Consider the following 12396-nt stretch of genomic DNA (forward strand, 5'->3'; position numbering starts at 1 on the left):
TACAATTACACAGTACTGGTACCTCTAATATATAGCCAAGTTACCATTACTCTGTACTGGTACCTCTCATAAATAGCCAAGTTATCATTACACTGTACTGGTGCCTCTGATATATAGCCAAGTTATCATTACACAGTACTGGTACCTCTCATATATAGCCAAGTTACCATTACACAGTACTGGTACCTCTCATATATAGCCAAGTTACCATTACTCTGTACTGGTACCTCTCATATATAGCCAAGTTACCATTACACTGTACTGGTACCTCTCATATATAGCCAAGTTACCATTACACTGTACTGGTACCTCTGGTACCTCTCATAAATAGCCAAGTTACAATTACACTGTACTGGCACCTCTCATAAATAGCCAAGTTACCATTACACAGTACTGGTACCTCTCATATATAGCCAAGTTACCATTACACTGTACTGGTACCTCTGATATATAGCCAAGTTACCATTACACAGTACTGGTACCTCTCATAAATAGCCAAGTTACCATTACACTGTACTGGTACCTCTGGTACCTCTCATAAATAGCCAAGTTACAATTACACTGTACTGGCACCTCTCATAAATAGCCAAGTTACCATTACACTGTACTGGTACCTCTCATATATAGCCAAGTTATCATTACACTGTACTGGTACCCTTCATATATAGCCAAGTTACCATTACTCTGTACTGGTACCTCTGGTACCTCTCATATATAGCCAAGTTATCATTACTCTGTACTGGTACCTCTGGTACCTCTCATATATAGCCAAGTTACCATTACACAGTACTGGTGGTACCTCTAATATATAGCCAAGTTACCATTACACTGTACTGGTGGTACCTCTAATATATAGCCAAGTTACCATTACACTGTACTGGTGGTACCTCTAATATATAGCCAAGTTACCATTACACTGTACTGGTACCTCTGGTACCTCTCATATATAGCCAAGTTACCATTACTCTGTACTGGTACCTCTCATAAATAGCCAAGTTACCATTACATTGTACTGGTACCTCTGGTACCTCTCATAAATAGCCAAGTTACCATTACACTGTACTGGTACCTCTGGTACCTCTCATATATAGCCAAGTTACCATTACTCTGTACTGGTACCTCTCATAAATAGCCAAGTTACCATTACATTGTACTGGTACCTCTGGTACCTCTCATAAATAGCCAAGTTACCATTACACTGTACTGGTACCTCTGGTACCTCTCATATATAGCCAAGTTACCAAATCAAAAATCAAATCAAATCAAATCAAATTGTATTTGTCACATACACATGGTTAGCAGATGTTAATGCGAGTGTAGCGAAATGCTTGTGCTTCTAGTTCCGACAATGCAGTGATAACCAACAAGTAATCTAACTAACAATTCCAAAACTACTGTCTTATACACAGTGTAAGGGGATAAAGAATATGTACATAAGGATATATGAATGAGTGATGGTACAGAGCAGCATACAGTAGATGGTATCGAGTACAGTATATACATATGAGATGAGAATGTAGACAAAGTAACTCATTCCATTACTCATTGTCTATTTATGAATACTTTAACGTGGTAATACTTGTCTATTGTTTATCTATTTTCTTTCTCTCTACATTGTTGGGAAGGGTCCATAAGTAAGCATTTCACTGTTAGCCAACACCTGTTGTTTACGAAACATGTGACAAATAAAATTTGATTTGACAAACAAACACACAGTTTGGTCATTCCTCTGAGGTGTCCCTCTCAGCGGGTGTTCCTAGCAGGGCTGTGTTCAGCATCACAGGGAAGTGTGTCTCTCTCCCTCCCTTCCTCTCTCTTTCTTCCTCCCTTCCTCTCTCTTTCTCTCTTTCTCTCCCTCTCTCTCTCTGTCTCTCTCTCTCTCTCTCTCTCTCTCTCTCTCTCTAGGGTGCTCTGCTATCATACATCCCCTGCTCTGCTTGGCTTTGTTCTGCCTGTTGTAAAACACACTGTGATCTGCTGCCTACTTTGATGACAGAGAAAGAGGAGAGAAGAGCGAGAGGAGAGACCGAGAGTAGAAAGAGAAGAGAGAGAGAGAGGGGAATGAGGAGAGGTTGTCCTGTCCATGCTGCTGAGGCATAAATGTGTGGTTCTAAGATAAAACGGGTAGCTAGGCCCAGAAGACATCCCTCAGCCTTCACCATCTGGGAAGTATTGTTGTTTTACTGTAGTTAAGGTTCCAAGGTTCCAAGGTTCCAAGGTATTAAAGAAAGACCTGCTTTTGAAATGCTCCCCTCTGAACAATAAACGACATGCATGACCAGAATGTATGATAGTGTACCATCAGAGAGAGAGGGGATGAAATAGAGAGAGTTAGAGAGAGAGAGAGAGAGAGAGAGGGGGAAGAGGCAAGAGAAAGAACCACATCGAAACAAGCTGAATTCAAACCATGGAGCAATGCTGCCCCCTACCTGTGCTATCTGGGCGTACTTCTAAATACACAGTGCATCAATTTCATATTTCCTTCACTCACAGTATAGCCTAATCAACTCCTAAACTGGCTCTAATTTCTAAGCAAGTGCTATGGATAAATGCTAGGGAAAATGAAAGCCCACTGCTGATTGCTTCAGTTTCACACCTGTTACACCTACATCTAGTCTCTAGTTATTACCAACCCAAGATGGAGCTCTGCAGGGCCATTTATCTGTATTTGTATTGAAACCATGGGTGATCAGATATCATTGGCACGTCATGGATACATTTTGCAGTCTCAACTTTGCGATTGATTTAGCCAACTGTGGTGACGTCATCCCATATCTCCGTTTTTTTGTTGCTGTGACGCTGTTCCTTTAAATATCTGGTGTCGCCATAGTTACACATTCAGGAAATGGTAAATTCCTTGGCAGCATGCCCACTGCTAGGCCTACGGCGACATCTAGAACTGTTTTTACAGTAATTTCGCCGTCTGTAACCGAGGGGAAAACAGTGCACACACAACACAGTAAGCTAGGACATCGATATCTAGCAACCTTTGCTGTTCTATATTGACATCCGAGGGGAAGGAAAACGGTCCATCTGGTTGCTAGCTTGGTGGTTAGCTAGCTACCGCTAACTCTACTTTCAGCGGTGAGTAGCTAACGTTAGCTAGCTTGCTAGCGTATATAGCAAACGTTAGCTGGCTTGTCAGCTTTCTTTATAGTCGCCTTTTTCCTCCCAACCTGTCCCACCCAATAATGCAATCTGAGTGTTATATAACTGTATTTTAGCTTTGCTGCAGCCACACAGCCGGTCGCTGTCCAAGGTGCTGAAGTTGATCATATTTGCGTTGCAGCCATTAACCAAGGTTAGTGTTGTATGATTTCATAAAGCCATCAAAATGTAAATATCAGTTGAGTTTGGTGATGTTTGAAAAAATGGTGTTAGATTATTTGATTAGGATCCACATTAGCCGACGCCAATGGCACAGCTAGTCTTACTAGGGTCTGATACAGCATAAAATACATTAAGACTGTACAATTTACATATATTTAGAAGATTAAGTTACACGTACCTGACAGTACATACACACAACAAGTAGGTCACATGGGGGGGGGGGGGGGGGCGTTGTGCCGTGATATGTTATGTTATATTTGAAACCAGGTTTGCTGTTCACTTTGACTACATGAGAATGGAGTTTCATGCAATCATGTACATGAACTAGACAATGTTCTGGTCCCGGGGACTGTGAAAAGACTGGTGGCATATCTGTCCCCATCTTTACAACCATTGAATCTATATGTTTTGACCATGACAGTTTACAATCTTAGGTAACACCAAGTAATTTAGTCTCCTCAAATTGTTCAACAGCCATATCATTCATAACCAGATTCAGCTGAGGTCTAGTTATTAGGCAATGATTTGTACCAGAAACAATGCTCTTAGTTTTAGAGATGTTCAGGACCAGTTTATTACTGGCCATCCATTCTAAAAACTGATTGCAACTCTTTATTTAGGGTTTCAGTGACTTCATTAGCTGTGATAGGGTTGAATCATCAACATAAATAGACAGGCTTGCTTTATTTTAATGCCAGTGGCAGGTCATTGGTAAAAATAGAAAGGAGTAGAGGGCCTAGAGACCTATGATACACCCCACTCTACATGTTTAACATTAGAGAAGCTTCCATTAAAGAAAACCCTCTCTCAGTTCTATTAGATAGATACTGTAGCTCTGAATCCATGATATGGCAGAGGTTGAAAAGCCATAACACATGAGTTTTCTCAATAACAATTTATGGTCAATAATATCAAGCTGATAGGTCAGCTGTTAGAACCAGTAAGGGCCACATTTACCACTCCTTGGTAGTGGAATGACTTTGGCTTCCCTCCAGGCCTGAGGACAAAGACTTTCCTCTAGTCTCAGATTAAAGATATGACAGATAGGAGTGGCTATAGAGTCAGCTACCCTTCTCAGTAGCTTTCCATCTAAGTTGTCAATGCCAGGAGGTTTGTCTTTATTGATCAATAACAATAATTTTTTTCACCTCTCCCACACTAACTTTACAAAATTCAAACATAAAATTGGAATTATTATTTTGCTATGCATGAATACGACGGCTCACTGTTCGTTGTTGGCATTTCCTGCCTACGTTAGCCCACTTTGCCAGTGAAGTAATCATTCAAATAATTGGCAACATCAACTGGTTTTGTGTTGAATAAGCCAACTGATTTGATGAAGGATAGAAATGGAGTTGAATTTGTCTTTCTGCCCAATAATTTCAGTCAAAGTACTCAAGTGTTTTTCCCATCATTCTTTATATCATTGATCTTGGCTTCTTAATACATGTTTTTTTGTTCTTTTTGTTCAGTTTAGTCTCATAATTTCTCAATTTGCAGTAAGTCAGCCAGTCAGATGTGCAGCCAGACTTATTAGCCACTTCCTTTTCCCCCATCTCTTTCAACCATACAGTTTATCAATCCATGGAGCCTTAACAGTTCTAACAGTCCGTTTCCTCACATGTGTATGTTTGTCAATAATTGGAAGTAGCACTTCAATAAATGAATAATATGCAGCGTCTGGATGCTCCTCAATGAACACATCAGACCAACAATCATTTTTAACATCATCCTTATAAGAGTCTCTTATACTCTATTTTAGGCCCAGCTTCGGAAACTTTGTCTTTCCTGGATATAGCCACTATATTGTGATCACTGCATCCAATGGGTTCAGCTTAAGAACAAGGCTGTAAAAATGTGATCAATACATGTAGATGATCTTGTTCCTGTAGTGTTTGTAAACATCCTGGTAGGTTGATTTAATAACCTGGACCAGATTACAGGCACTGGTTACAGTGAGAAACTTTCTCTTGAGCGGACAGCTTGATGAAAAACAGTCAATATTCAGGTCCCCATGAAAGTAGACCTCTCTGTTTACATCACGTACACTATCAATCATTTCACACACATTATTTAGATACTGACTGTTAACACTTGGTGGTCTATAGCAACACCCTAAAATAATAGGCTTTAGATGAGGCCTGTGAACCTGCAACCACAACACTTCAATAACACTCGACATAAGAGCTTCTCTGCATTACAGAGAAATGGCTCTGAATGTATGTATGTATGTATATATATATATATATATATACACAGCAACACCTCCCCCATAAATATTTCTGTCTCTTCTATTGTAGTTATATCCTTCTATTGCTACTGCTGTATTATCTAAGTGAGTCTCAGAAATGGTTAATATATTATCTGAGATTTCATGAAGCCTTTGTCAAAAGCGACATACACAGAGTGGACAAAACATTAGGAACACCTGCTCTTTCCATGACGCAGACTGACCAGGTGAATCCAGGTGAAAGCTATGATCCCTTATTGACGTCACCTGTTAAATCCACTTCAATCAGTGTCGATGAAAGGGAGGAGACGGGTTAAAGAAGGATGTTTAACTTAATATTAGGAATGTGTTATTAGTGTTTTATAAACATATTATTATTATTATTATTATTTTTTGAACCCTTTCCTGGGTAGTATATCAAAGTTAGACATAATATGGAAAAGTACAAACAAAGAAAGTGTGTGTGCGTGTGTGTGTGTGTGTGTGCGCTGTGGGGTTGAAGCTAGGAACCCATAGGCTATGCCCTCTCATCCCCTCAAGGCTTTTGGGAGGGTGGGCAATGAGCCTGTCATAGCAGATGTAAGCATGATTCTCCTGCTCAATCATCACATGATATGTCCTGATTTATCTGGAATTCAATTATTATTATTATTATTATTATTATTCTTTTTACATTTATCCAAATAGAAACAGAAAATCATCTTAGGGCTAAGTTCATCCTTATAACTTTCGTAGGAGCATCGTTAAATCTCATAAGTTGTTTCCCAAATCCATCATTATTACCGTTGCACTTGACAGGGGTGGTAATCTAGCGCCACCCTCAGACCACCTCCAGAACAGTTAACTTGACAGGGGTGGTAATCTAGCGCCACCCTCAGACCACCTCCAGAACAGTTAACTTGACAGGGGTGGTAATCTAGCGCCACCCTCAGACCACCTCCAGAACAGTTAACTTGACAGGGGTGGTAATCTAGCGCCACCCTCAGACCACCTCCAGAACAGTTAACTTGACAGGGGTGGTAATCTAGCGCCACCCTCAGACCACCTCCAGAACAGTTAACTTGACAGGGGTGGTAATCTAGCGCCACCCTCAGACCACCTCCAGAACAGTTAACTTGACAGGGTGGTAATCTAGCGCCACCCTCAGACCACCTCCAGAACAGTTAACTTGACAGGGGTGGTAATCTAGCGCCACCCTCAGACCACCTCCAGAACAGTTAACTTGACAGGGGTGGTAATCTAGCGCCACCCTCAGACCACCTCCAGAACAGTTAACTTGACAGGGGTGGTAATCTAGCGCCACCCTCAGACCACCTCCAGAACAGTTAACTTGACAGGGGTGGTAATCTAGCGCCACCCTCAGACCACCTCCAGAACAGTTAACTTGACAGGGGTGGTAATCTAGCGCCACCCTCAGACCACCTCCAGAACAGTTAACTTGACAGGGTGGTAATCTAGCGCCACCCTCAGACCACCTCCAGAACAGTTAACTTGACAGGGGTGGTAATCTACCGCCACCCTCAGACCACCTCCAGAACAGTTAACTTGACAGGGGTGGTAATCTAGCGCCACCCTCAGACCACCTCCAGAACAGTTAACTTGACAGGGGTGGTAATCTAGCGCCACCCTCAGACCACCTCCAGAACAGTTAACTTGACAGGGGTGGTAATCTAGCGCCACCCTCAGACCACCTCCAGAACAGTTAACTTGACATTGGTGGTAATCTAGCGCCACCCTCAGACCACCTCCAGAACAGTTAACTTGACAGGGGTGGTAATCTAGCGCCACCCTCAGACCACCTCCAGAACAGTTAACTTGACAGGGTGGTAATCTAGCGCCACCCTCAGACCACCTCCAGAACAGTTAACTTGACAGGGTGGTAATCTTAACCGCCACCCTCAGACCACCTCCAGAACAGTTAACTTGACAGGGGTGGTAATCTAGCGCCACCCTCAGACCACCTCCAGAACAGTTAACTTGACAGGGTGGTAATCTAGCGCCACCCTCAGACCACCTCCAGAACAGTTAACTTGACAGGGTGGTAATCTAGCGCCACCCTCAGACCACCTCCAGAACAGTTCACTTGACAGGGGTGGTAATCTAGCGCCACCCTCAGACCACCTCCAGAACAGTTAACTTGACAGGGGTGGTAATCTAGCGCCACCCTCAGACCACCTCCAGAACAGTTAACTTGACAGGGGTGGTAATCTACCGCCACCCTCAGACCACCTCCAGAACAGTTAACTTGACAGGGGTGGTAATCTAGCGCCACCCTCAGACCACCTCCAGAACAGTTAACTTGACAGGGGTGGTAATCTAGCGCCACCCTCAGACCACCTCCAGAACAGTTAACTTGACAGGGGTGGTAATCTAGCGCCACCCTCAGACCACCTCCAGAACAGTTAACATTGACAGGGGTGGTAATCTAGCGCCACCCTCAGACCACCTCCAGAACAGTTAACTTGACAGGGTGGTAATCTAGCGCCACCCTCAGACCACCTCCAGAACAGTTAACTTGACAGGGTGGTAATCTACCGCCACCCTCAGACCACCTCCAGAACAGTTAACTTGACAGGGGTGGTAATCTAGCGCCACCCTCAGACCACCTCCAGAACAGTTAACTTGACAGGGGTGGTAATCTAGCGCCACCCTCAGACCACCTCCAGAACAGTTAACTTGACAGGGGTGGTAATCTACCGCCACCCTCAGACCACCTCCAGAACAGTTAACTTGACAGGGGTGGTAATCTAGCGCCACCCTCAGACCACCTCCAGAACAGTTAACTTGACAGGGGTGGTAATCTAGCGCCACCCTCAGACAGTTAACTTGCGTCGCCAGATGCTTTTAAACCACCGGAGATCTCTGTTAAATATAAAATCACTTGGGGTTTTATCCATCTCTCTGTGACCGCCAATAACTTCAGAACAAAGTTGACTACAAATAAAAAAGTTGCGGTTGATACAAACATGCAACGTATAAAAAAAAAATATGCTTCAAATGAGATTATTAAAATAGTAAGCGGAAGCCTAGGCTATAGGCCTATTTCAAACATATTTAAATAGCCTACATTTCATGTTCAACCAACTTAGTTATATTTTGCTACTTGTAGGCTACTGTCTGTAATTTGTCTCTATATATTTCATGATGTGTAGCCTAACATGCGTACAATGATTTGCCAAATCGGTGATTTTGTGGATTTTTATAGGGAAAAGCATTAGAATAAGACCCCTCAATATTTGCAGCCGTTGGGGGGAAATACAATAATCCAACAGTATTGGGACAGGGACACAACAGTATTGGGACAGGGACACAACAGTATTGGGACAGGGACACAACAGTATTGGGACACAACAGTATTGGGACAGGGACACAACAGTATTGGGACAGGGCCACAGCAGTATTGGGACAGTGACACAACAGTATTGGGACAGGGCCACAACAGTATTGGGACAGGGACACAACAGTATTGGGACAGGGACACAACAGTATTGGGACAGGGCCACAACAGTATTGGGACAGGGACACAACAGTATTGGGACAGGGCCACAACAGTATTGGGACAGGGACACAACAGTATTGGGACAGGGCCACAACAGTATTGGGACAGGGACACAACAGTATTGGGACAGGGCCACAACAGTATTGGGACAGGGACACAACAGTATTGGGACAGGGACCACAACAGTTGGGACAGGGGAGTATTGGGACAGGGGGACACACACAGTATTGGGACAGGGCCACAACAGTATTGGGACAGGGCCACAACAGTATTGGGACAGGGCCACAACAGTATTGGGACAGGGCCACAACAGTATTGGGACAGGGCCACAACAGTATTGGGACAGACAGGGGACAGGGCACAACAGTATTGGGACAGGGCCACAACAGTATTGGGACAGGGCCACAACAGTGGGACAGGGCCACAACAGTATTGGGACAGGGCCACACAGGGCAGTATTGGGACAGGGCCACAACAGTATTGGGACAGGGCCACAACAGTATTGGGACAGGGCCACAACAGTATTGGGACAGGGACACAACAGTATTGGGACAGGGCCACAACATTGGGACAGGGCCACAACAGTTGGGACAGGGCACAACAGTATTGGGACAGGACACAACAGTATTGGGACAGGGCCACAACAGTATTGGGACAGGGCCACAACAGTATTGGGACAGGGCCACAACAGTATTGGGACAGGGCCACAACAGTATTGGGACCACAGGGGACAGGGCCACAACCACAACAGTATTGGGACAGGGCCACAACAGTATTGGGACAGGGACACAACAGTATTGGGACAGGGCCACAACAGTATTGGGACAGGGCCACAACAGTATTGGGACAGGGCCACAACAGTATTGGGACAGGGCCACAACAGTATTGGGACAGGGCCAACAGTATTGGGACAGGGACACAACAGTATTGGGACAGGGACACAACAGTATTGGGACAGGGCCACAACAGTATTGGGACAGGGCCACAACAGTATTGGGACAGGGCCACAACAGTATTGGGACAGGGCCACAACAGTATTGGGACAGGGCCACAACAGTATTGGGACAGTATTGGGACAGGGACACAACAGTATTGGGACAGGGACACAACAGTATTGGGACAGGGCCACAACAGTATTGGGACAGGGCCACAACAGTATTGGGACAGGGCCACAACAGTATTGGGACAGGGCCACAACAGTATTGGGACAGGGACACAACAGTATTGGGACAGGGACACAACAGTATTGGGACAGGGCCACAACAGTATTGGGACAGGGCCACAACAGTATTGGGACAGGGACACAACAGTATTGGGACAGGGACACAACAGTATTGGGACAGGGCACAACAGTATTGGGACACATTGGGACAGGGCCACAACAGTATTGGGACAGGGCCACATTTGGGACAGGGCCACAACAGTATTGGGACAGGGCACACACACAACAGTATTGGGACAGGGCCACAACAGTATTGGGACAGGGCCACAACAGTATTGGGACAGGGCCACAACAGTACAACACAACAGTATTGGGACAGGGACACAACAGTATTGGGACAGGGCCACAACAGTATTGGGACAGGGACACAACAGTATTGGGACAGGGCCACAACAGTATTGGGACAGGGACACAACAGTATTGGGACAGGGCCACAACAGTATTGGGACAGGGCACAACAGTATTGGGACAGGGCCACAACAGTATTGGGACAGTGACACAACAGTATTGGGACAGGGCCACAACAGTATTGGGACAGGGACACAACAGTATTGGGACAGGGACACAACAGTATTGGGACAGGGACACAACAGTATTGGGACAGGGCCACAACAGTATTGGGACAGGGCCACAACAGTATTGGGACAGGGCCACAACAGTATTGGGACAGGGACACAACAGTATTGGGACAGGGACACAACAGTATTGGGACAGGGCCACAACAGTATTGGGACAGGGCCACAACAGTATTGGGACAGGGCCACAACAGTATTGGGACAGGGCCACAACAGTATTGGGACAGGGCCACAACAGTATTGGGACAGGGCAACAACAGTATTGGGACAGGGACACAACAGTATTGGGACAGGGACACAACAGTATTGGGACAGGGCCACAACAGTATTGGGACAGGGCACAACAGTATTGGGACAGGGCCACAACAGTATTGGGACAGGGCCACAACAGTATTGGGACAGGGCCACAACAGTATTGGGACAGGGCCACAACAACAGTATTGGGACAGGGCCACAACAGTATTGGGACAGGGCCACAACAGTATTGGGACAGGGACACAGTATTGGGACAGGGCCACAACAGTATTGGGACAGGACACAACAGTATTGGGACAGGGACACAACAGTATTGGGACAGGGCCACAACAGTATTGGGACAGGGCACAACAGTATTGGGACAGGGCACAACAGTATTGGGACACACACAGTATTGGGACAGGGCCACAACAGTATTGGGACAGGGCCACAACAGTATTGGGACAGGGACACAACAGTATTGGGACAGGGCCACAACAGTATTGGGACAGGGACCACAACAGTATTGGGACAGGGACACAACAGTATTGGGATTGGGACAGTGACACAGCAGTATTGGGACAGGGCCACAACAGTATTGGGACAGGGCCACAACAGGGGACAGGGCCACAACAGTATTGGGACAGGGCCACAACAGTATTGGGACAGGGCCACAACAGTATTGGGACAGGGACCACAACAGTATTGGGACAGGGCACAACAGTATTGGGACAGGGCCACAACAGTATTGGGACAGGGACACAACAGTATTGGGACAGGGACACAACAGTATTGGGACAGGGCCACAACAGTATTGGGACAGGGCCACAACAGTATTGGGACAGGGCCACAACAGTATTGGGACAGGGCCACAACAGTATTGGGACAGGGACACAACAGTATTGGGACAGGGCCACAACAGTATTGGGACAGGGCCACAACAGTATTGGGACAGGGCCACAACAGTATTGGGACAGGGACACAACAGTATTGGGACAGGGCCACAACAGTATTGGGACAGGGTATTGGGACACAACAGTATTGGGACAGGGACACAACAGTATTGGGACAGGGACACAACAGTATTGGGACAGGGCACAACAGTATTGGGACAGGGCCACAACAGTATTGGGACAGGGCCACAACAGTATTGGGACAGGGACAGGGACACAACAGTATTGGGACAGGGCCACAACAGTATTGGGACAACAGGGCCACAACAGTATTGGGACAGGGACACAACAGTATTGGGACAGGGCACAACAGTATTGGGACAGGGACACAACAGTATTGGGACAGGGCCACA

At 45.6% G+C, this 12396-nt stretch overlaps 1 protein-coding gene across 2 annotated transcripts in view; it reads left to right on the top strand.

Moving 5' to 3' along the window:
• Nucleotides 1–2837: 2837 nt before the first annotated feature.
• The window catches only part of nicn1 (nicolin 1), a 36264-nt gene continuing 26705 nt past the window's right edge, over nt 2838–12396 (top strand). The window contains exons 1-2 of one of the 2 annotated variants that reach the window (XM_065004342.1): nt 2838–3084; nt 3225–3301. The gene's annotated coding sequence lies outside the window, so the exon portion shown is untranslated. The remainder of the gene's footprint in view (nt 3085–3224; nt 3302–12396) is intronic. The other variant, XM_065004345.1, reaches the window with a different exon arrangement.

Source organism: Oncorhynchus nerka, linkage group LG2, assembly GCF_034236695.1.
Source record: "Oncorhynchus nerka isolate Pitt River linkage group LG2, Oner_Uvic_2.0, whole genome shotgun sequence".
Taxonomy (NCBI): domain Eukaryota; kingdom Metazoa; phylum Chordata; class Actinopteri; order Salmoniformes; family Salmonidae; genus Oncorhynchus; species Oncorhynchus nerka.